Below are 23,230 nucleotides of genomic sequence, written 5' to 3' on the forward strand. Positions count from 1 at the left end.
GTTGGGTTAAAATTAGAGATGCATCTTCTTTGTTCAATGGGCCTTGAAGGAGCAAAAAATAATGATTTTTTTCTGCTTAATCATCCTCCCAATCACTGACACGTCAATGCTGCAGGAGAAGCTCAGGGTTCTGTGTGAAACAGGCTTCAGTGGACATGAAATTTTGACTTCTTTCCAGTGTGCGGTGAGTGGATAATCATTAATGAAATTATCATGCAAGATAATGCATCTTGGGTGAAACAGGCTTCAGTGGACATGAGATTTTGACTTCTTTCCAGTGTGTGGTGAGTGGATTATCATGAATGAAATTATCATGCAAGATAATGCATCTGTTGCCTGTTGAATACAGTTGGAAAGGAACTTACTTCTGACGTGACAGCCAACGTGGTGGATATTATATTCTGATCTATAACAGACATGTTCATTTCCACTTGAGATTTTCATCAAGATCCATCACACAGATTTTCTTGTCGATAACTTACCAATTATTTTTGTTCCTCAACAGATGGATGAATATTTCCACCATTTGGAGTGGATTGTGAAAGAAGGAAAGTTGTCGACTCACATTCTCTTCACATTGTAACGATTTATATTTCACCGCAAGGTAAATGCCTCACTCTACCTTTTCGAACCACAATAACCGGCCAGACATCTGGAGACAGTATACAGTGTATCCGTGTCAACCCACGTCTGACATGTCATTCCTTAAACAGCGCAACTGGGTTCCATTAAGAAAGTGAAGATCCCTGATCACCAGCCGATAAACAAGGGACCTGAATATGTTGATCAGCACGGTGGAAGACCGACCTGATTGTCGGTCGTGTCTTCTTCGTCCACGATGGGCAGTGCCGTGGGCACGAAAGCTGGAACAGGGCGAGGCCACATATCCGACTGCACCCGTCGTCCTGCAACTCCACAGGGGCAGCTCGCTGTTTTCTTTTCCCTTTACCTTCGAGCCTCACGGGCATCTGCATCATTACCTGGACCAGATGATCTTTTAGGTTTAACAATCGTATCCGGTTCGATCTCTGCACTCTTGCATATATATATATATATATATATATATATATATATATATATATATATATATATATATATATATATATATATATATATATATATATATATATATATATATATATATATACAGTCATCCCTCGCCATATCGTGGCCTCGCTGTATCGCGGATTTTTAACTCTTCCATATCTAATTTTAGATGGCGGATTTGTCAGTAAAAATGTATTTTTACATATTTATTATTTTAATTATTTTTATGGTAAGAGAAGCATTTTCTTGCCTAAATAATTTAAAAACATAAAAAAAAATTAAAACATATTACAAGAAATAAAATGCTGTACATCGTGTACAGTTGAAGAGTAGACAAAGAGTCGTGCGTATGGAAAACGCAGATGTGGCCGCTTCCACTTGCGTTAGTTTACCCACGTGAGATCGTACATGGCACGCTATTGGCTGATGGATGGGAGGTGACCAACCAGAGCATGGTGTTCTTTATCCTGGGTTCTGATTGGCTCAGCGACCGTTGCATCATTCTCTGCATCTCCCGCACATAGCATGCATTCAGCATCTCGCCTTGTCCATTTCACATCGACGTAACACGACGAGTAGCGATCACACTCTGCGGTGTTGTGTTTGTGTGAATTATCCGTGAAAGTTTTTAATTTATTTCAACCCCTACAATGCCGCCCAAACGTTCTGCACCTTCTAAGGTATCTGGCATTGAACTTAAACGGCAGAGGAAGATGCTAACCATCGAAGAAAAAGTGCAACTTCTTGACATGTGAAAGCAAGGGAGAAGCTTCGCTGCTGGAGGCCGCCATGACGGCATCAATGAATCTGCTTTGGAGGAGAGGAAGTGTGTATAAGAGTATGGGAAAGGTTAATGAGTGTGGGAAAGGTTAATAAGAGTGTGGGAAAGGTTAATAAGAGTGTGGGAAAGGTTAATAAGAGTGTGGGAAAGGTTAATAAGAGTGTGGGAAAGGTTAATAAGAGTGTGGGGAGGGTTATAAAGCTTTAAAATATATATAAATAATAAAATAAACAGATGGACGCAACGTCGCGGATTTTCACTTATCGTGGGGGGGTTTGGAACGTAACCCCTGCAATAAATTGGGGATTACTGTGTGTGTATGTATATATATATATATATGCACATCTGAGGCAAAGTGGGGGAGAGTTGGGGAGAAGGAGAGAGAACAAAGATAAGGGGGGGAGTTTTGGTCATGACGCTGGACAACTGACCTTGGCTGGGCAAGTTTTCACATGAGAAAGACATCTCCCAAAGTTTATCGAACTGGTAAAAAGGTGGCGACATCGATCTTGGAAAGGCCTTTCACCAGATGACAGGTACTTCAATTTGATACGAAACAGAGACAGAGAAAGGAGTGGGGGATAGATGGAAGTAAAGCATCCGGTTACAGGTTCCAGTAACTGTTTGACTATATAGGTTCCAAAAAATGGATTACAGAGAAATGAATACATGTCAGCAATTGTGACACTAATTAAGCAGAAGCAATTGAAGATAATTTGAAACATTCAATAAGCAGTGCATACAAAATAAATCCACAATAAATCCATGTTTAAAAAGGAAGTTTTCCTCCCCATTACCCTCAGTGTATGTGCAGGTAAGTTGCCCTCTGTAGATGTGCAGGTAAGTTGCCCTCTGGAGATGTGCAGGTAAGTTACCCTCTGTAGATGTGCAGGTAAGTTACCCTCTGTAGAAGTGCAGGTAAGTAACCCAATGGAGCTGTGCAGGCAAGTTACCTTCTGGAGATGTGCAGGCAAGTTACCCTCTGGAGATGTGCAGGCAAGTTACCCTCTGTGGATGTGCAGGTAATTTTCCCTCTGTGGGTGTGCAGGAAAGTTACCCTCTGTGGGTGTGCAGGAAAGTTACCCTCTATGGATGTGCAGGAAAGTTACCCTCTGTGGATGTGCAGGAAAGTTACCATCTGTGGATGTGCAGGTAAGTTACCCCCTGTAGATGTGCAGGTAAGTTACCCTCTGTAGATGTGCAGGTAGGTTACCCTCTGTAGAAGTGCAGGTAGGTTACCCTCTGTAGATGTTCAGATTAATCATGCAGATTGAAGACCACACATTGCTTCATCATCAATTCTTGGTGAAGGCCTCCACTGCTCATCACACACTCAATTCAATCATCACGTGTTTGGGAGCACATCATCACAGTTCATCCGTAAAGTGTCATTGTCCTCATTTTGCAGTTCAATTGATGAACCAACAAACGTCATGAATTGTTGTTTTTTTTGAATATCTCGGTGAAGGATAGGATAAAGGGTAGAGAACAGGGGCCTTTTTGTAGTGTCGGGCAGAATCCGAAGATGGGATCCCATTTCTTTGAAAGGACCACAAAGAGGCTTAGACAGGACAGAAAATCTGAAAAGACACCTGATAAGAAGGGTTGAGGCATTTCTTGTTAAAAGTTGGTAACAAGTGTTTTTAACCTAATTCAAGTATGCTGAATTCAAAAATGCTTGTTACCAAGCTCAATTTTGACTCTTTGTTGTTCAAATTTACATTTTAATGTTGGTACCAAAATTGTCTCGTCAGCCCGATAATGTATTTTCTTTATCATATTCCAGCATGATCATCCTGCAATTTTTTTCACTTCACAAATTACCTGCCATTAAAATTGTTGTTTGGGTTGTTATTTCTAACATTGTATCAGAACAATCAACAACATTGTGATATGTTGATATGTTCCAAAATACGAAGAGAGCATTTGAATGCCTGTAGATTTGCCAACTATGGTCAAATTAGAGCTGACTTTCCGCAAAATCTCTCCAGTGGTTTTTACTGGATCAGTGAACGTCAGGATGTATTAGATATGGCTCTGTTTATCAGCTGGTGCTTGTTAAAGATTCATTGGGATTTTCTCAAAGTGCAGACATGTGTTGGACCAATGAACTAGCCTTTTTAGAAATAGCTTGTGAATTGTTATTTGCTGTTGAAGAGTTGTTACCTTTTTTTAATCAGAAGGTAACATATTTGTTACTTGTTTATTATATTTTATAAAGTATTTTATTTTAGATTTGGAGATTTTCAGATTTTGGAAGAATGCAGCACCATGAACATCAACATGCTTTAGTTAAGTTTCAACTGAACTGATCTGTTTTGCATGGAACAATAGGAAATGAAATTTGTATTGATATTCTGAAGTTTGGAGAATTGACTGCTGCCAATGGTTGATGTGATGATGTCAAGTTCCCTGATATTCAAATATAACAATCCTTAAGGAATTCTATTTAAGATAGCTGACGTGAGGCTCAAGTTTTATGATATTTAAACATTAACATACCTAAGAAATTCTATCCAAGATAGATGATGTGACACTCAAATTTTTAAAATATTTAAACATCAGTACAATTAAGTATTTCTATCCAAGGTGGATGATGTGAAGCTCAACTTTCTGATATTTAAACATAAGTAAATTAAAATATTCTATCTGATGTAGATATCATTTTCAGGTTGCAATTAATGTGTAATGGTTCTTTTTTATCTTTCACAGATAAACGATGGAGCCAGTGTTGAGCCTCAAGTGACCTCGTGCTGTGACACAGTCTCTGTATCCTGTGCCAAAAAGACACAAAAGAAAGCTTGCGAGAGGCTGGGGAGCAAGGTCTGAAGAACCTAGAAACAGCAGCAAATACTCGAAAGAAGCTTCGAGATGACAAAAACAGGGATGCGATTGACAGGGTTGAGTCTACACTACATTCCAACCCAGATTCAAATGTGTGGCAAAGATGTTGCTTTGCCGTGCTCACAAATAAAGGGAAGATTAAGTGCCAACAGTCTTCTCGAGCTCACTCATGTGGTGCATCATCCAGTTATGACACAGTCAACACCAGAGAACAATGTCCTAATGACATCAGAGTCACTCCTGCGCCATTGTGTTGGGTCTGCTGATTGGATGAAATGTCTTTTCTGCCAGAAGGATGCCACCAAACATAAATTGGTTGCCATATAAACACTGAAAATGAGTACCCAAATTATGGAAGCTGCCAAATTTGACCCCATTATCCATGTCAGTGTGTCAAATGTCAATGACCTTATTGCAGCAGAAGGCAAGTACCATTTGAACTGTTATATAAACTTTACAAGATCAACAGCAAAAACAAAAGACGCCAGTCAAACATTAGACCTTGCAATGGTGTGGCTTTGTGCTGAATTGCAAAAATATGCTGACAAAGGACAAGTGTAGATCTCAGTGATGGGTGGAATCATTATTGTTCCTTGGCACAAGAAGCTAACATTAGTATTCCACCATCTTATGCCAGTCGAAGGACATCATTTAAAGTAAAATAAGTCAAAAACTTGATGATGTGTACCAGTTTGTACCACTACGCCATGGACCAACTGCCGACAGGACCACTTTACTTGTGCCAACTAAATATTCTCAAGTACCACTTCTGCAGATGGAAGATTTGACTCATAATGAAGAACTTCATATGCCCTTGTATCAGCCTCAAGATGACATATTCCACTCATTCGTACATGTTGCACTAAAGATCAGAGGAGATTTCATGACACAGCCAGGTCATAAAGGATTTGAAGTCTGAAGATGCTGCATTTGCATGCATACCTGAGTCTTTGTACATGTTCTTGCATTTATTGTATGTGGGTCCATCTGCATTAGAATCTGAACAGGAAGACCAGGATCAGCAAGCAAAAGTTCACTCCAAAGTTTTAAATGTTGCACAAGACATCTTGTTTGGAGTCAGCTGTGGCAAGAAATGGACACCAAAACACATTGGACTTGGGAATGCCCTGCACCAAGCAACAAGGTCGAAGAAGCGAGTTAAGCTCTTTCACAATGCTGATCATATCGTCAACTTTGAGTCTTTTTTTGAGATAGACACACTCTGAAAAACATTGACCCAGACAATGGTGCAGTTGTTTCCCGCAATTTTGCTCTGGACAAGTTTGTCCATTTCACAGCAGACAATATAGACATCAACAATTCATCACTGGATGGAAAAAACACGTTCCATGCTACTCAGATGGCAGTTTGGCAGAGAGGACCTTCCACAGACAAAAAGTCAAATGACCTTAAGCCACCTTAAATGACCGAAGATGACTCTCCCACGAGATGTTAATCCAGGCAGAGGATATAGTCCAGCGCATTGGCCAGCCCAACTCTGTGAACATCCATTACCTGGTGGTTCGAGGAACTTCAGATGATTACCTTTCTGTCATGGTGCCGTATTTAGGTAGTTGCAATGAAAGTAAGATGTGTTGGCGACGGTGGTTGTTTCAGTTTCTGAAGTTTATTATTTTGGAGAAAAAAATTAATAAACCAGGAATTTTGGTCAAACATACCTTCTGAAGGTTCACCGACTGATCATTGTTGATTCACAGTGAGGTAAACGTACATCAAGAACCAGTCTGTGTTATAATATGCTTGTTCTTCTGTCCGTCCATCCGTGTGAAACGCTCATCCACACCCATTGGTTGGACAGCTGACCTCCTGACTCCCCCCACAAATGCAACCTGACAAATTATACGGCCATCATTTTGGTGATATGCAACGCCAAAGACCGTCACAGCTGTCAATTCACAATCGTTATGCCCTCCCTATAAGTTTTCCCTTCAGTGTCAAACGACGAAAGTGACCGTGAAAAGGAACAGCAGAAATAGTGAGTGCAAGGGGGGGAGGGAGGGACACCAACAGCAGATTTCAAAGCCTAGATAGAGGCAGACCTGGACAAACAATGGGTGTGGGGAGGAATTGGGGGAAGCAGAGGAAGAGTCTCGGCTATTGTGAAAAGACGTCTGTGTTGGGTGAAAATTAAAAATGCATCTTCTTTGCTCAATCGGCCTTGAATGAGCAAAAATAATGATTTTTTCTGCTAATCATCCTCCCAATCACTGACAGGCCAATGCTGCAGGAGAAGCTCAGGGTTCTGGGGGAAACAGGCTTCAGTGGACATGAGATTTTGACTTCTTTCCAGTGTGCGGTGAGTGGATTATCATGAATGAAATTATCATGCAAGATAATACATCTTGGGTGAAACAGGCTTCAGTGGACATGAGATTTTGACTTCGTTTCAGTGTGCGGTGAGTGGATTATCATGAATGAAATTATCATGCAAGATAATACATCTGTTGCCTGTTGAATACAGTTGGAAAGGAACTTACTTCTGACGTGACAGCAAACATGGTAGATATTATATTCTGATCTATAACAGACATGTTCAATTCCACTTGAGATATTCATCAAGATCCATCACACAGGTTTTCTTGTCGATAACTTCCCAATTATTTTTGTTCCTCAACAGATGGATGAATATTTCCACCATTTGGAGTCGATTGTGAAAGAAGGAAAGTTGTCGGCTCACATTCTGTTCATATTGCGACGATTTATATTTCACCGCAAGGTAAATGCTTCACTCTAGCTTTTTGAACCGCAATAACCCGCCACAGACATCTGGAGACAGTATACAGGGTATCCGTGTCAACCCATGTCTGACATCTCTTTCCTTAAACAGTGCAACTGGGTTCCATTGAGAAAGTGAAGATCCCTGATCACCAGTCGAAAAAGGGACCTGAATATGTTGATCAGCACGGTGGAAGACCGACATGATTGTCGGTCGTGTCTTCTTCGTGTCGCAGTTCTGTCCATCACGGCTGCTCACATGGTGGGCGTCATGCTCTGCCGCCGACCTCATTATTTTTGCTGAGCTCTTCCCGAACCCCGAAGTAAGTCTTTAAATGGCGTAGCAATGTGTTCGATGACATCTGCTGTGCCCAAGGCTGATTTTGGAAGACAGAACGAGAGTTACATTCGAATCGATGGCTCGACAAGATCCGCGGAGCGGCAATCCCTGTGTGACCGTTTTCAAGGTGAAGAGAAACTGCGTGTCGCAGTCCTGTCTATCACGGCTGCTCACGTGGTGGGCGTCACGCTCTCCGCCACCGACCTCATTATTTTTGCTGAGCTCTTCCCGTACCCCGAGGTTAGTCTTTAAACGGCATAGCAATGTGTTCGATGACATCTGCTGTGCCCAAGGCTGGTTTTGGAGGACCTTTTAATCTGCTCCAGGAATGGTGCTTTGCAGTGATCCACAGAAAATATAACGTGGAAGTCTTGTTTTGTGCTTCGATGTTTGAACAATTGCGTTCATCGTTGCATCGAGGGATAACTCAATCATTCATGTTCATTTGAAAGTCATGCATCCTGAGATGATTCCCCCTGAGTTTTTTGCTTGGATGCACCTTCTCAACCCCCTCATCTGGAACTGTTTTCATGCTCCCCCTTTCTCCTCTCCCACGAGATGTTAATCCAGGCAGAGGAACTTCAGATGATTACCTTTCTGTCATGGTGCCGTATTTAGGTCGTTGCAATGCAAGTAAGATGTGTTGGCGACGGTGGTTGTTACAGTTTCTGAAGTTTTTTATTTTGGAGAAAAAAAATTAACAAACCGGGAATTTTGGTCAAACATACCTTTTGAAGTTCACTGACTGATCATTGTTGATTCACAGTGAGGTAAACGTACATCAAGAACCAGTCTGTTTCATAATATGCTTGTTCGTCTGGCGTCCTTCCGTGTGAAACGCTCATCTACCCCCATTGGTTGGACAGGTGGCCTCAGGACTCCGCCCACAAATGCAACCTGACAAATTATACGGCCATCATTGTGGTGATATGCGACGCCAAAGACTGTCACAGCTGTCAAATTCACAATCGTTATGCCCTCCCTATAAGTTTTCCCTTCAGTGTCAAACGACGAAAGTGGCCGTGAAAAGGAACAGCAGAAATAGTGAGTGCAAGGGGGGGGGGGGACACCAACAGCAGAGTTCAAAGCCGAGATAAAGGCAGACCTGGACAAACAATGGGTGTGGGGAGGAATTGAGGGCAGCAGAGGATGAGCTCGAATATTGTAAAAATACGTCTGTGTTGGGTTAAAATTAGAGATGCATCTTCTTTGTTCAATAGGCCTTGAAGGAGCAAAAAATAATGATTTTTTTCTGCTTAATCACCCTCCCAATCACTGACAGGTCAATGCTGCAGTAGAAGCTCAGGGTTCTGTGTGAAACAGGCTTCAGTGGACATGAAATTTTGACTTCTTTCCAGTGTGCGGTGAGTAGATAATCATTAATGAAATTATCATTCAAGATAATGCATCTTGGGTGAAACAGGCTTCAGTGGACATGAGATTTTGACTTCTTTCCAGTGTGTGGTGAGTGGATTATCATGAATGAAATTATCATGCAAGATAATACATCTGTTGCCTGTTGAATACAGTTGGAAAGGAACTTACTTCTGACGTGACAGCCAACGTGGTGGATATTATATTCTGATCTATAACAGACATGTTCATTTCCACTTGAGATTTTCATCAAGATCCATCAAACAGATTTTCTTGTCGATAACTTACCAATTATTTTTGTTCCTCAACAGATGGATGAATATTTCCACCATTTGGAGTGGATTGTGAAAGAAGGAAAGTTGTCGGCTCACATTCTCTTCACATTGTGACGATTTATATTTCACCGCAAGGTAAATGCCTCACTCTACCTTTTCGAACCACAACAACCGGCCAGACATCTGGAGACAGTATACAGTGTATCCGTGTCAACCCACGTCTGACATGTCATTCCTTAAACAGCGCAACTGGGTTCCATTAAGAAAGTGAAGATCCCTGATCACCAGACGATAAACAAGGGACCTGAATATGTTGATCAGCACGGTGGAAGACCGACCTGATTGTCGGTCGTGTCTTCTTCCTCCTCGATGGGCAGCGCCGTGGGCACGAAAGCTGGAACAGGGCGAGGCCACATATCCGACTGCACCCGTCGTCCTCCAACTCCACAGGGGCAGCTGGCCGTTTTCTTTTCCCTTTACCTTCGAGCCTCACGGGCATCTGCATCATTACTTGGACCAGATGATCTTTTAGGTTTAACAATCGTATCCGGTTCGATCTCTGCACTCTTGCATATATATTTACATTTATATATATATATATATATATATATATATATATATATATATATATATATATATATATATATATATATATATATATATATATATATATATATATATATATATATATATAGTCATCCCTCGCCATATCGTGGCCTCGCTGTATCGCGGATTTTTAACTCTTCCATATCTAATTTTAGATCGCGGATTTGTCAGTAAAAATGTATTTTTACATATTTTTTTAATTATTTTTATGGTAAAATAAGCATTTTCTTGCCTAAATAATTTAAAAACATAAAAAAAAAATTAAAACATATTACAAGAAATAAAATGCTGTACATCGTGTACAGTTGAAGAGTAGACAAAAAGTCGTGCGTATGGAAAACGCAGATGTGGCCGCTTCCACTTGCGTTAGTTTACCCACGTGAGATCGTACATGGCACGCTATTGGCTGATGGATGGGAGGTGACCAACCAGAGCATGGTGTTCTTTATCCTGGGTTCTGATTGGCTCAGCGACCGTTGCATCATTCTCTGCATCTCCCGCACATAGCATGCATTCAGCATCTCGCCTTGTCCATTTCACATCGACGTAACACGACGAGTAGCGATCACACTCTGCGGTGTTGTGTTTGTGTGAATTATCCGTGAAAGTTTTTAATTTATTTCAACCCCTACAATGCCGCCCAAACGTTCTGCACCTTCTAAGGTATCTGGCATTGAACTTAAACGGCAGAGAAAGATGCAAACCATCGAAGAAAAAGTGCAACTTCTTGACATGTGAAAGCAAGGGAGAAGCTTCACTGCTGTAGGCCGCCATGACGGCATCAATGAATCTGCTTTGGAGGAGAGGAAGTGTGTATAAGAGTATAGGAAAGGTAAATGAGTGTGGGAAAGGTTAATAAGAGTGTGGGAAAGGTTAATAAGAGTGTGGGAAAGGTTAATAAGAGTGTGGGAAAGGTTAATAAGAGTGTGGGGAGGGTTATAAAGCTTTAAAATATATATAAATAATAAAATAAACAGATGGACGCAACGTCGCGGATTTTCACTTATCGTGGGGGGGTTTGGAACGTAACCCCTGCAATAAATTGGGGATTACTGTGTGTGTATGTATATATATATATACATATATATATATATATATATATATATATATATATATATATATATGCACATCTGAGGCAAAGTGGGGGAGAGTTGGGGAGAAGGAGAGAGAACAAAGAGAAGGGGGGGAGTTTTGGTCATGACGCTGGACAACTGACCTTGGCTGGGCAAGTTTTCACATGAGAAAGACATCTCCCAAAGTTTATCGAACTGGTAAAAAGGTGGCGACATCGATCTTGGAAAGGCCTTTCACCAGATGACAGGTACTTCAATTTGATACGAAACAGAGACAGAGAAAGGAGTGGGGGATAGATGGAAGTAAAGCATCCGGTTACAGGTTCCAGTAACTGTTTGACTATATAGGTTCCAAAAAAATGGATTACAGAGAAATGAATACATGTCAGCAATTGTGACACTAATTAAGCAGAAGCAATTGAAGATAATTTGAAACATTCAATAAGCAGTGCATACAAAATAAATCCACAATAAATCCATGTTTAAAAGGAAGTTTTCCTCCCCATTACCCTCAGTGTATGTGCAGGTAAGTTGCCCTCTGTAGATGTGCAGGTAAGTTGCCCTCTGGAGATGTGCAGGTAAGTTACCCTCTGTAGATGTGCAGGTAAGTTACCCTCTGTAGAAGTGCAGGTAAGTAACCCAATGGAGCTGTGCAGGCAAGTTACCTTCTGGAGATGTGCAGGCAAGTTACCCTCTGGAGATGTGCAGGCAAGTTACCCTCTGTGGATGTGCAGGTAATTTTCCCTCTGTGGGTGTGCAGGAAAGTTACCCTCTGTGGGTGTGCAGGAAAGTTACCCTCTATGGATGTGCAGGAAAGTTACCCTCTGTGGATGTGCAGGAAAGTTACCATCTGTGGATGTGCAGGAAAGTTACCCTCTGTGGATGTGCAGGAAAGTTACCCTCTGTAGAAGTGCAGGTAGGTTACCCTCTGTAGATGTTCAGATTCATCATGCAGCTTGTAGACCACACATTGCTTCTTCATCAATTCTTGGTGAAGGCCTCCACTGCTCATCACACACTCAAGTCAATCATCACGTGTTTGGTAGCACATCATCTCACAGTTCATCCGTAAAGTGTCATTGTCCTCATTTTGCAGTTCAATTGATGAACTAACAAACGTCATGAATTGTTGTTTCTTTGAATATCTCGGTGAAGGATAGGATAAAGGGTAGAGAACAGGGGCCTTTTTGTAGTGTCGGGCAGAATCCGAAGATGGGATCCCATTTCTTTGAAAGGACCACAAAGAGGCTTAGACAGGACAGAAAATCTGAAAAGACACCTGATAAGAAGGGTTGAGGCATTTCTTGTTAAAAGTTGATAACAAGTGTTTTTAACCTAATTCAAGTATGCTGAATTCAAAAATGCTTGTTACCAAGCTCAATTTTGACTCTTTGTTGTTCAAATTTACATTTTAAAGTTGGTACCAAAATTGCCTCGTCAGCCCGATAATGTATTTTCTTTATCATATTCCAGCATGATCATCCTGCAATTTTTTCACTTCACAAATTACCTGCCGTTAAAATTGTTGTTTGGGTTGTTATTTCTAACATTGTATCAGAACAATCAGTAACATTGTGATATGCTGATATGTTCCAAAATGCGAAGATAGCATTTGAATGCCTGTAGATTTGCCACCTATGGTCAAATTCGAGCTGACTTTCTGCAAAATCTCTCCAGTGGTTTTTACTGGATCAGTGAACGTCAGGATGTATTAGATATGGCTCTGTTTATCAGCTGGTGCTTGTTAAAGATTCATTGGGATTTTCTCAAAGTGCAGACATGTGTTGGACCAATGAACTAGCCTTTTTAGAAATAGCTTGTGAATTGTTATTTGCTGTTGAAGAGTTGTTACCTTTTTTTAATCGGAAGGTAACATATTTGTTACTTGTTTATTATATTTCATGAAGTATTTTACTTTAGATTTGGAGATTTTCAGATTTTGGAAGAATGCAGCACCATGAACATCAACATGCTTTAGTTAAGTTTCAACTGAACTGATCTGTTTTGCATGGAACAATAGGTAATGAAATGTGTTTTGATATTCTGAAGTTTGGAGAATAGACTGCTGCCAATGGTTGATGTGATGATGTCAAGTTCCCTGATATTCAAATATAACAATCCTTCAGGAATTCTATTGAAGGAAGCTGACGTGAAGCTCAAGTTTTATGATATTTAAACATGAGCATACCTAAGAAATTCTATCCAAGATAGATGATGTGACACTCAAATTTTTAAAATATTTAAACATCAGTACAATTAAGTATTTCTATCCAAGGTGGATGATGTGAAGCTCAACTTTGTGACATTTAAACATCAGTAAATTAAAATATTCTATCTAATGAAGATATCATTTTCAAGTTGCAATTACTGTGTAATGGTTCTTTTTATCTTTCACAGATAAACGATGGAGCCAGTGTTGAGCCTCAAGTGACCTCGTGTTGTTACACACAGTCTCTGTATCCTGTGCCAAAAAGACACAAAAGAAAGCTTGCGAGAGGCTGGGGAGCAAGGTCTGAAGAACCTAGAAACAGCAGCAAATACTCGAAAGAAGCTCCGAGATGACAAAAACAGGGATGCGATTGACAGGGTTGAGTCTTCACTACATTCCAACCCAGATTCAAATGTGTGGCAAAGATGTTGCTTTGCCGTGCTCACAGATAAAGGGAAGATTAAGCGCCTGCAGTCTTCTCGAGCTGACTCATGTGGTCCATCATGCAGTTATGACACAGTCAACACCAGAGAACAATGTCCTCATGACATCAGAGTCACTCCTGCGCCATTGTGTTGGGTCTGTTGATTGGATGAAATGTCTTTTCTGCCAGAAGGATGCCACCAAACATAAATTGGTTGCCATATCAACACTGAAAATGAGTACCCAAATTATGGAAGCTGCCAAATTTGACCCCATTATCCATGTCCGTGTGTCAAATGTCAATGACCTTATTGCAGCAGAAGGCAAGTACCATTTGAACTGTGATATAAACTTTACAAGATCAACAACAAAAACAAAAGACGCCAGTCAAACATTAGACCTTGCAATGGTGTGGCTTTGTGCTGAATTGCAAAAATATGCTGACAAAGGACAAGTGTTAGATCTCAGTGATGTGTGGAATTATTATTGTTCCTTGGCACAAGAAGCTAACATTCGTATTCCACCATCTTATGCCAGGAGAAGGACATCATTTAAAGTAAAATAAGTCAAAAACTTGATGATGTGTACCAGTTTGTACCACTACGCCATGGACCAACTGCCGACAGGACCACTTTACTTGTGCCAACTAAATATTCTCAAGTACTAATTCTGCAGATGGAAGATTTGACTCATAATGAATAACTTCATATGCCCTTGTATCAACCTCAAGATGATATATTCCACTCATTTGTACATGTTGCACTAAAGATCAGAGGAGATTTAATGACACAGCCAGGTCATAAAGGATTTGAAGTCTGAAGATGCTGCATTTGCATGCATACCTGAGTCTTTGTACATGTTCTTGCGTTTATTTTATGTGGGTCCATCTGCATTAGAATCTGAACAGGAAGACCAGGATCAGTAAGCAAAAGTTCACTCCAAAGTTTTAAATGTTGCACAAGACATCTTGTTTGGAGTCAGCTGTGGCAAGAAATGGACACCAAAACACATTGGACTTGGGAATGCCCTGCACCAAGGTCGAAGAAGCGAGTTAAGCTCTTTCACAATGCTGATCATATCGTCAACTATGAGTCTTTTTTTGAGATAGACACAGCTCTTGCAGAACATACTCTGAAAAACATTGACCCAGACAATGGTGCAGTTGTTTCCCGCAATTTGGCTCTGCACAAGTTTGTCCATTTCACAGCAGACAATATCGACATCAACAATTCATAACTGGATGGAAAAAAACACATTCCATGCTACTTGAAATGAGAGCGAGAGATGAACCTTCAGAGTTTAGGCTTTATTCCATTTGATTGGAGCCGCTTCTACGGGCACACCGGGGAATACAGGTTCAGCTAGGAGTACATAAGCAGTAACGTATACATGTGCAATTAATCATTGCAGAATAAATTCGCGTAAGCACGGAGTTCGATATAATCTCCATTCTCACCAGTCAATGAGCACCTTCAGTTAATGAGCATCAAGTGAACAGCCGATGTAAATGGCAATGCCCCGGGGACAACCACTCGTGCCGCAGAGACCTCCCCTTATACGCGAGACGCACAACATGTGATCCCGCGTCATGTCCCTCAATTCACCTCAATTCACCACATTCTCCTCACCTTTAAAATGTAACTAGGGGCCCATCTTACACGCCATGATTGCTTTAGCACTATAGGAGTATACATTTCAAGCAACGCGGACTAATAGATCTACAGAAGCATACATGCCAAGCAGTGATTATTTTGAGTTGTAGGAGCATGGAAATGAGCATCGATATATGATATAATGGGCATATAGGAGCATGAGCAGCGAGAATGCCGATAATCCCCTTTACAGATTGAGTCGTCGAGGGGGCCTTATTCGTCGACCTCTCCGGGAGTAAACGGCAGTTTCACTTGAGGGAGACTCCCGATCCTCTTGGTGAGCCTCGACTTGTGCCGGGGATGACTCCTCGATCGCTCTCGGGTGGAACGCGGCAGCCCCGTCGCCCGGTGGAGTTCCTGGGGGGGAACACCTGGGGAGGGGATGTCAGAAGGAGGAGTGCCAGAAGGTGGTGTACCGGCGGGAGGAGTACCTGAGGGAGCCAGATGGCGAACCGACACAGTGGTCTCCCTGCCATCCGGGAGCCTGACATGAGCATACTCTGGATTAGTGTCAATGAGTTCGACCCCCTCCACCAGCGGTTCATACTTGCTTTGTCGTACCGGGCGTTTCATGAACACTACACTGTACCGGGATGGGTCAGCCAGTTGGGCACCGTTTGACCGTCAACATAACGTCGTTGGTGAGTAAACATTCGTTCGTGAGGAGTTACGGCTTTCCAAATAACTCCATTATACCGTTCCACCTGCCCGTTTCCCTGTGGGTTGTAACCGTCGTTCGACTAGTTGCTATGTCGTGCTCTAATAGGAATTGTTTTAGCCCGGCCGACATGAAACACGGCCCTCTGTCTGAATGTATGTACGAAGGTCTCCCAAACATAGCGAAGAGGTCAGAGAGACATTTCACGACAGTGCCCGAGGTCATATCCGAGCACGGAAACGCGAAAGGGAACCTTGAATATTCATCAACAACGGTGAATATGTATCTGTTGTCTGTTTCGGTCGGCAGGGGCCCTTTGAAGTCGATGTTTAGTCTCTCGAAGGGGGAAGTGGCCTTGATCAGTCTGCCAGATGCCGCGCCATAGAATCTGGGTTTTAGTTCAGCACAAACACGGCATGAAGCATTCATTTGTTTAATATCTTCAACAGAATAGGGAAGATTTTGTCTGCATACAAAATGTGCCATCCTGGTTACCCCTGGGTGGCACAGAGACACATGGAGGTCTTGCAAAGCCTGACTGATTGTTGCCGAACTGTAGACCCGGGAGAAGGTATCTGCAGCAGGGTTTTCTTTCCCGGGCCGGTAAACAATGTCGTAACTGTAGCAAGCTAGGTCTATCCGCCATCTCATAATTTTTTCATTCTTAATTTTCCCGTTATTTTTCCCATCAAACATGAATGCCACGGATCGTTGGTCCGTAACGAGCGTGAAGTGGTTTCCCAGTAAATAATGTCTCCATTTTCGCAGCGCTTCAACGATGGCGTACGCTTCCTTCTCTATCGCTGAGTGTCTCTGCTCGCTTCTAGAGAGAGTTCTCGAGAAGAACGCGACCGGCCGCCCAGACTGATTAAGTGTAGCAGCTATGGCGTGATTTGAAGCGTCGGTCTCCACCACGAAGGGCACCGAGCTGTCGATCGATAAAACCACGGACTTACTGATATCATCCTTGAGGTTGTGGAAAGCTCTTACAACAGCGGCATCTGGTGGAAAGTTTTTGCAATGCACTAGGGGATGTATTTTCTCGGAGTATTGCGAAATCCATCTCGCATAGTAAGCGAACATCCCGAACACCCGGCGCATTGTCTGCAAGTCCTGAGGTGGTGGAAGCTCACGGAGCGGGCGCAATCGCTCAGGATCAGGCTTAAATTGTGCCGTCGGCTATTGTGTAGCCGAGAAGGTCAATTGACCTTGCCGAGAATACGCATTTCTCGTAGTTGAGAGTCAGATTATATTTTCTAGCAATGCTCAAGAATCTGTCCAGATTCCTATCATGTTCCCTCTGATCCCTACCGCACACTGTGACATTATCCACGTAAACAAAAGTGTCTTTGAGGTTTTCATCTGAGATGATGTCGTCCATAACCCGTTGGAAGCAAGCTACCCCATTCGTGACACCGAAAGGTATTCTCCTGAATTGGTAGAGGCGCCTCCCTGCCTGGAATGCAGTGTAAGGTTTGTCTTCCTCTCGGATGGGAATTTGATGATAGGCGCTTCGCAAGTCGATGGTACTGAATACTTTATAATTGGCCACGCGTTCGACCATCTCGTCTATGCGCGGCAGGGGTGAGGCGTCGAGTTGGGTGAAGCGATTGACCGTTTGGGAATAATCGACAACCATTCGTTTCTTATGGTTCTGACTGCTGGTTACTAACACCTGTGCGCGCCATGGCGAATCGCTCGGTTCTATAATTCCCTCTTCCAGTAATCGCTTGGTTTCCGAAGTGATGAAATTCATGTCAGCAGTGGTATATCGCCGCGATTTGATCGCTATCGGTTTGCAGACTGGCGACAAGTTAGCGAACAGCTGGGGGATGTCACCTCCGCGGTGGTCAACGCATTTAAAATTAGACGAGGCTTGCTTCCTCCAAAGGGTATTTCGACGCTCGTGTGCTGCTTGAGGACATTATGACCCAGAATTACGTCTGCGCACAAATCACGAAGCACCAGTACCTTTACATCCCGATGCGTGTACCCTTTTACGTCCAATTCAACATTGCAGTACCCTCGTACGCGGGATTGTAGTGAGGTGGCGGCCATGCATACCGTATTGTCAGTCGGGTGGATTACCCATTTCCTGCCCTTCACTAGCGAGCTGTTGACGAAACTTTCAGAGCTACCGGTATCAATCAGTGCCTCAGCCATATGCCCGTTAATTCGTACGTTGATGATAGCCTTGGATAGATTCCCCGGGGAGGCTGCAGTCAATTTATTCTGCGAGTAGAGAGCCGCAGAAGTGGGTTTATTTCTCCTTAGAGTAGATTTACATACCCTGGCATAATGCCCTTTCTTGTCGCAATTCATGCATGTGGCATCTCTGGCGGGGCATTTTTGACGAGGGTGCCTTTTGTACCCACAAAAGAAGCATTTACCAACCGGAGCAGTTGCTGAGGAGCTTGACGTGGCCTGGGTATCCGGCTCCTCGGGTGTTTCTCCATCCCCTATGTCTGGCTGTGTCTGTGCCAGTGGGGTTCCTTGAGTTCCCACCGTAGCAGCGTTCATTAGCAGCATCGGTGTCCCAAATGACTCAGATTGCTGCTGAGCCGTATCCATCGCTCGTGCCTGATCGACTACCTTGTCAAGAGTGGGTTGCGCTTTCTCTAGTAAGCGTTTACCGTATGTGGGCTGATCTGAGTCCTTGGATGAATGCCTCCCGTGTGGCTTCCTTTCGGTGTTCCTCGGCGCTTACGGCCCGGAAGCTGCCGTCTTTTCCCAGCTGATTCAGAGCTTGCAGGAACTGATCGATTGTCTCCCCGGCTGCTTGCTTGCGTGTGTTGAGAAGATGTCGTATGTATACCTCGTTCTTGGGCTTCACGTAGAGCGCTTGCAGCACCTCGATCGCTGCTTCGTAAGTGTCGCACTCCGAGAAGAGCCTGTACACGCTGGGCGAGACATGATTCACGAGGGCGGCAAATTTGTCAGCTCCCTCCTCGATGATGGTCAGATAGTGTGAGAAGGAACAGAACCAATGCGACCATTTCATTTCTGCGTCAGTCGCGTTTGGGTCTGCGTCGAACCTCTCTGGTTTGTAGATCTTGTCCATCTTTGGTTGAGAGAGCCGAGAAAATCAAATGGAATAAATTGAAATGAGAGCGAGAGATGAACCTTCAGAGTTTAGGCTTTATTCCATTTGATTGGAGCCGCTTCTACGGGCACACCGGGGAATACAGGTTCAGCTAGGAGTACATAAGCAGTAACGTATACATGTGCAATTAATCATTGCAGAATAAATTCGCGTAAGCACGGAGTTCGATATAATCTCCATTCTCACCAGTCAATGAGCACCTTCAGTTAACGAGCATCAAGTGAACAGCCGATGTAAATGGCAATGCCCCGGGGACAACCACTCGTGCCGCAGAGACCTCCCCTTATACGCGAGACGCACAACATGTGATCCCGCGTCATGTCCCTCAATTCACCACACTACTCAGATGGCAGTTTGGCAGAGAGGACCTTCCACAGACAAAAAGTCAAATGACCTTCAGCCACCTTAAATGACCTAAGATGACTCTCCCACGAAATGTTAATCCAGGCAGAGGATATAGTCCAGCGCATTGGCCAGCCCAACTCTGTGAACATCCATTACCTGGTGGTTCGAGGAACTTCAGATGATTACCTTTCTGTCATGGTGCCGTATTTAGGTAGTTGCAATGAAAGTAAGATGTGTTGGCGATGGTGGTTGTTTCAGTTTCTGAAGTTTATTATTTTGGAGAAAAAAAATTAATAAACCGGGAATTTTGGTCAAACATACCTTTTGTAAGTTCACCAACTGATCATTGTTGATTCACAGTGAGGTAAACGAACATCAAGAACCAGTCTGTGTTATAATATTGTTACGTTTGAGGGGGGGTATGCATTCAAAGGGGAATTAGGATGTCTAATTAGGTATGCCATGCTGTTCGAGTTTACCAGGATCTCGATGTAATAAGTAGCAATTCAGTGGTGATAAGTTGTCTAGTAAATGTTCATTTCTTCAAGGGGGAAATGATAATTGTCACGTAATTAGATAGGGACACGGGATAGGGTAAGGGTGTCTGCGTAAACCCCTTTTAGTAGCCCCTGGAGGCTGGCCGTGACGTCACAGGACAGGGCTGCGGATGGCTCCGCCCTGTGATCACGATTGGCGGAAGGCGACGGCGGTGGGCCAATAAAACGGCTCGATTGGAAGTGACGAGGACGGGAGGATAAAAAGGTTCTGTTCGGGGTCGAAAAGGAAGAGGAAGAAGATCGAGACAAAAAGATCGTGTTTTTTTGGTGTGGAGGCTGTTGCGTGGGAAGCGTACTTGTTGTTGTGCTGATTCGATATGTTCTTCATCGTGTCTTGGAGCCTTGCTGAGCCTCGTGCCTCACCTTGGTTGGCTCTGAGGTTCTGCTGACTCGGAGTACGGGGTCGAACGGCGGGCGGACCTGCCTCCCTCTCCTGCTCGCAATTTGGCGCCAGAACTGGTTCCCTGGCGGCTGTGAGCGGACTTGGGCCAGGACCAGGAGGTCGACAGCACCATGGTTTCTCCTGCCCCCCCTGACGAGAGCAAGGCCAGCTCGTCCGACGCTGATCCAGGGACAGTTGCGTCCACACCACGGTCCAGCCTGACCACCAGAAGTAGCTACGTTTTGTGTGTGTGTGTGTGTGTGTGTGTGTGTGTGTGTGTGTGTGTGTGTGTGTGTGTGTGTGTGTGTGTGTGTGTGTGTGTGTGTGTGTGTGTGTGTGTGTGTGTGTGTACTTGGCGCCTTAGAGGGTTTGATAATTGTATACTGCACAAAAATATAAACGCACTTTGCGCAAAAATATAAATGCACCAAGCGATTGTTACTATTTTACCTCGAACTCATTAATACTAAATCTTCACAACAATTTGGTTATAGAATTCATGACAATTGAGCATTAAATTTCAAAGAGTTCCTTGAGAATTCTGGCGACAGTCTTTGCGCAACAACAGCCGACACAACCGAGGTGTCACTGTCAGAGTTCACACAGTCAGTCGCGGGTGTGTCCACCGTTGGCGTCGCGCAGAGCGGTGCATCTCCGGCGCATGGACATCACCAGATTATCGATGGTGGCCTGAGGGATGTTTTCCCATTCCTCCTGGAGAGCCACACGGAGCTGGCGGACGTTCTCTGGGACTGCGTAACGTTGTCGTACGCGTCGATCAAGAACGTCCCAAAGGTGCCCGATGGGCGACATGTCGGGAGAATATGGAGGCCAGTCGAGGACATCAATGTCCTCCTCACCGAGGAAGTCCATGCAGATCCTGGCAACATGGGGGCGAGCATTGTCGTGCTGAAACGTCACATGGTGAAGGAGCACAAACGGCACGATGATGGGTCTGAGTATCTCGTCCCTGTACCGCTGCCCGTTCAAGTTGCCTTCAATGAAATGAAGCCGAGTGCGCTCTCCATGGCATATGCCTGCCCACACCATAACACTGGCACCACCGTGTGACACCCGACGAAGGACATTGGCATCAGTGTAGCGCTCCCCAGCCCGACTCCAGATGCGGAGTCTGCCATCAGCCCGATACAGCTGGAACCGCGACTCATCGGTGAACAGCACTCTCCTCCATCGTGCGAGGGTCCAGCGCAAGTGAACATTGGCCCAGTTCAGTCGGGTCTGACGCCGGACTGCAGTGAGGTCTAGTCCCCGTTGTGGTTGGCGGGCTCGGAGGTTGGCCTCCCTCAAGCGGTAACGCACCGTCTGGGCTTAAATGCGCCTGTTATGCAGCCCGACAGTCTCATCGGCAGTCCTCGTGGCCGGTCGGAGTCGATCCCGGAGATGTTGTAGCCTCATGTGACGATCCTGACCGGCGGTGGTCACACGTGGTCGCCGGGCATGTGGGCGGTTCATGGTGCTTCCAGTCTCTCTGAGGCGCGTTCTCAGGCGGCTAATGGTGGAGTGGTGGACATTGAAGTGTGCTGCAACGGCCCGTACTGACGTCCCAGCATTCAGCATGCCAATGGCGCGCTCCCTCAAGATTTGTGACATCTGTGGCATGTTGACATTTGGCACCAGTCCACATTTTGGGGAGGCCTTTTATAGGGCAAGCGATAGCGAGTATTTGTGTCCTGGTCACGCTCACTGACCATCACTCTGTCAAGCCCCATGGTGCTCATGGGAAGGATTACTCAACGTGTGAGTCCACACACTCAGAGTGGTCAATTTCAATGGGAAAATCTGTCTTGAGCAAAACAAAGGAACCATTGCTCAAACATATCATCGGTTTGACCATTTTCCCATAATGGCAATCTTGACTTAGATATTTAGGTTGGTGCGTTTATATTTTTGTTCAGTATATATTCATTGGAATTGTCTGTGTTTTTCCCCACGCCCGATCCCACACCACCCCGTCGAATCTCCCCGGATCCCTTTTCTTGCCGAGTCTTGTTATTTCTGGTTAATAATAATAACAAATAAACATCATCAACTCAGTGAAAAGTGACTCGTGCCACCTTCCTCGTCCCGTTTGCGGTAGAGCGATTAGAACCGCCATGTTTGGGTTATAAATAAATAAACCGCCTCCATCGTTTCGGCTCATTCTACGTTGGCGGGACTGTTCAAGTCCCGTGGACGTCACAATATGCTTGTTCGTCTGTATATATGGCTTGTAATATGGATATTATAATATCCTTCCCGACTGCTCCCCGTCATCCTCCAACTCCACAGGGGCAGCTCGCCGTTTTCTTTTCCCTTTACCTTCGAGCCTCACGGGCATCTGCATAATCACCTGGACTAGATGGTCTTTTCGGTTTAACAATCGTGTCTTTTCGGTTCGATCTCTGCAGTCTTGTGTGTGTGTGTATATATATATATATACATATATATATATATATATATATATATATATATATATATATATATATATATATATATATATATATATATATACATATATATATATATATATATATATATATATATATATATATATCGCTACGAATTTGGAATTCGATTGCACACAACATACAGGTTCCTTTCGTCAGCTATGTCGATAAGTGCTTGTTCCCGAGATAGCTCACCTTCCATTGTTTAAATGCTTAGAAATCGATTCGATGCGCTGCGGATCGATTTAACAGTTAGGGAGGGAATAATGGAGACGTCCTTCCCCCTCTTCTGCCAAGAGGAAGAAGAGCCCTTCCATCCCGTGATTCATGACGTCAACAACTCCCTCCCACCCGTGGTTGAGCGGGGGATGGATCACG

General features: G+C 43.8%; 1 protein-coding gene across 6 annotated transcripts in view; it reads right to left on the bottom strand.

Annotated features, from left to right (window-relative positions):
- The window catches only part of LOC147023943 (uncharacterized), a 209,820-nt gene that overhangs the window by 104,546 nt on the left and 82,044 nt on the right, over positions 1–23,230 (bottom strand). Inside the window, exon 3 of one of the 6 annotated variants that reach the window (XR_015060457.1) lies at positions 11,977–12,080. The exons of 4 other annotated variants lie outside the window; for them this stretch is intronic. The gene's annotated coding sequence lies outside the window, so the exon portion shown is untranslated. One more of the 6 variants, XR_015060456.1, reaches the window with a different exon arrangement.

Source organism: Eptatretus burgeri, chromosome 7 (genome assembly GCF_056783735.1).
Source record: "Eptatretus burgeri isolate ZD-2024b chromosome 7, Ebu_testis_v1, whole genome shotgun sequence".
Taxonomy (NCBI): domain Eukaryota; kingdom Metazoa; phylum Chordata; class Myxini; order Myxiniformes; family Myxinidae; genus Eptatretus; species Eptatretus burgeri.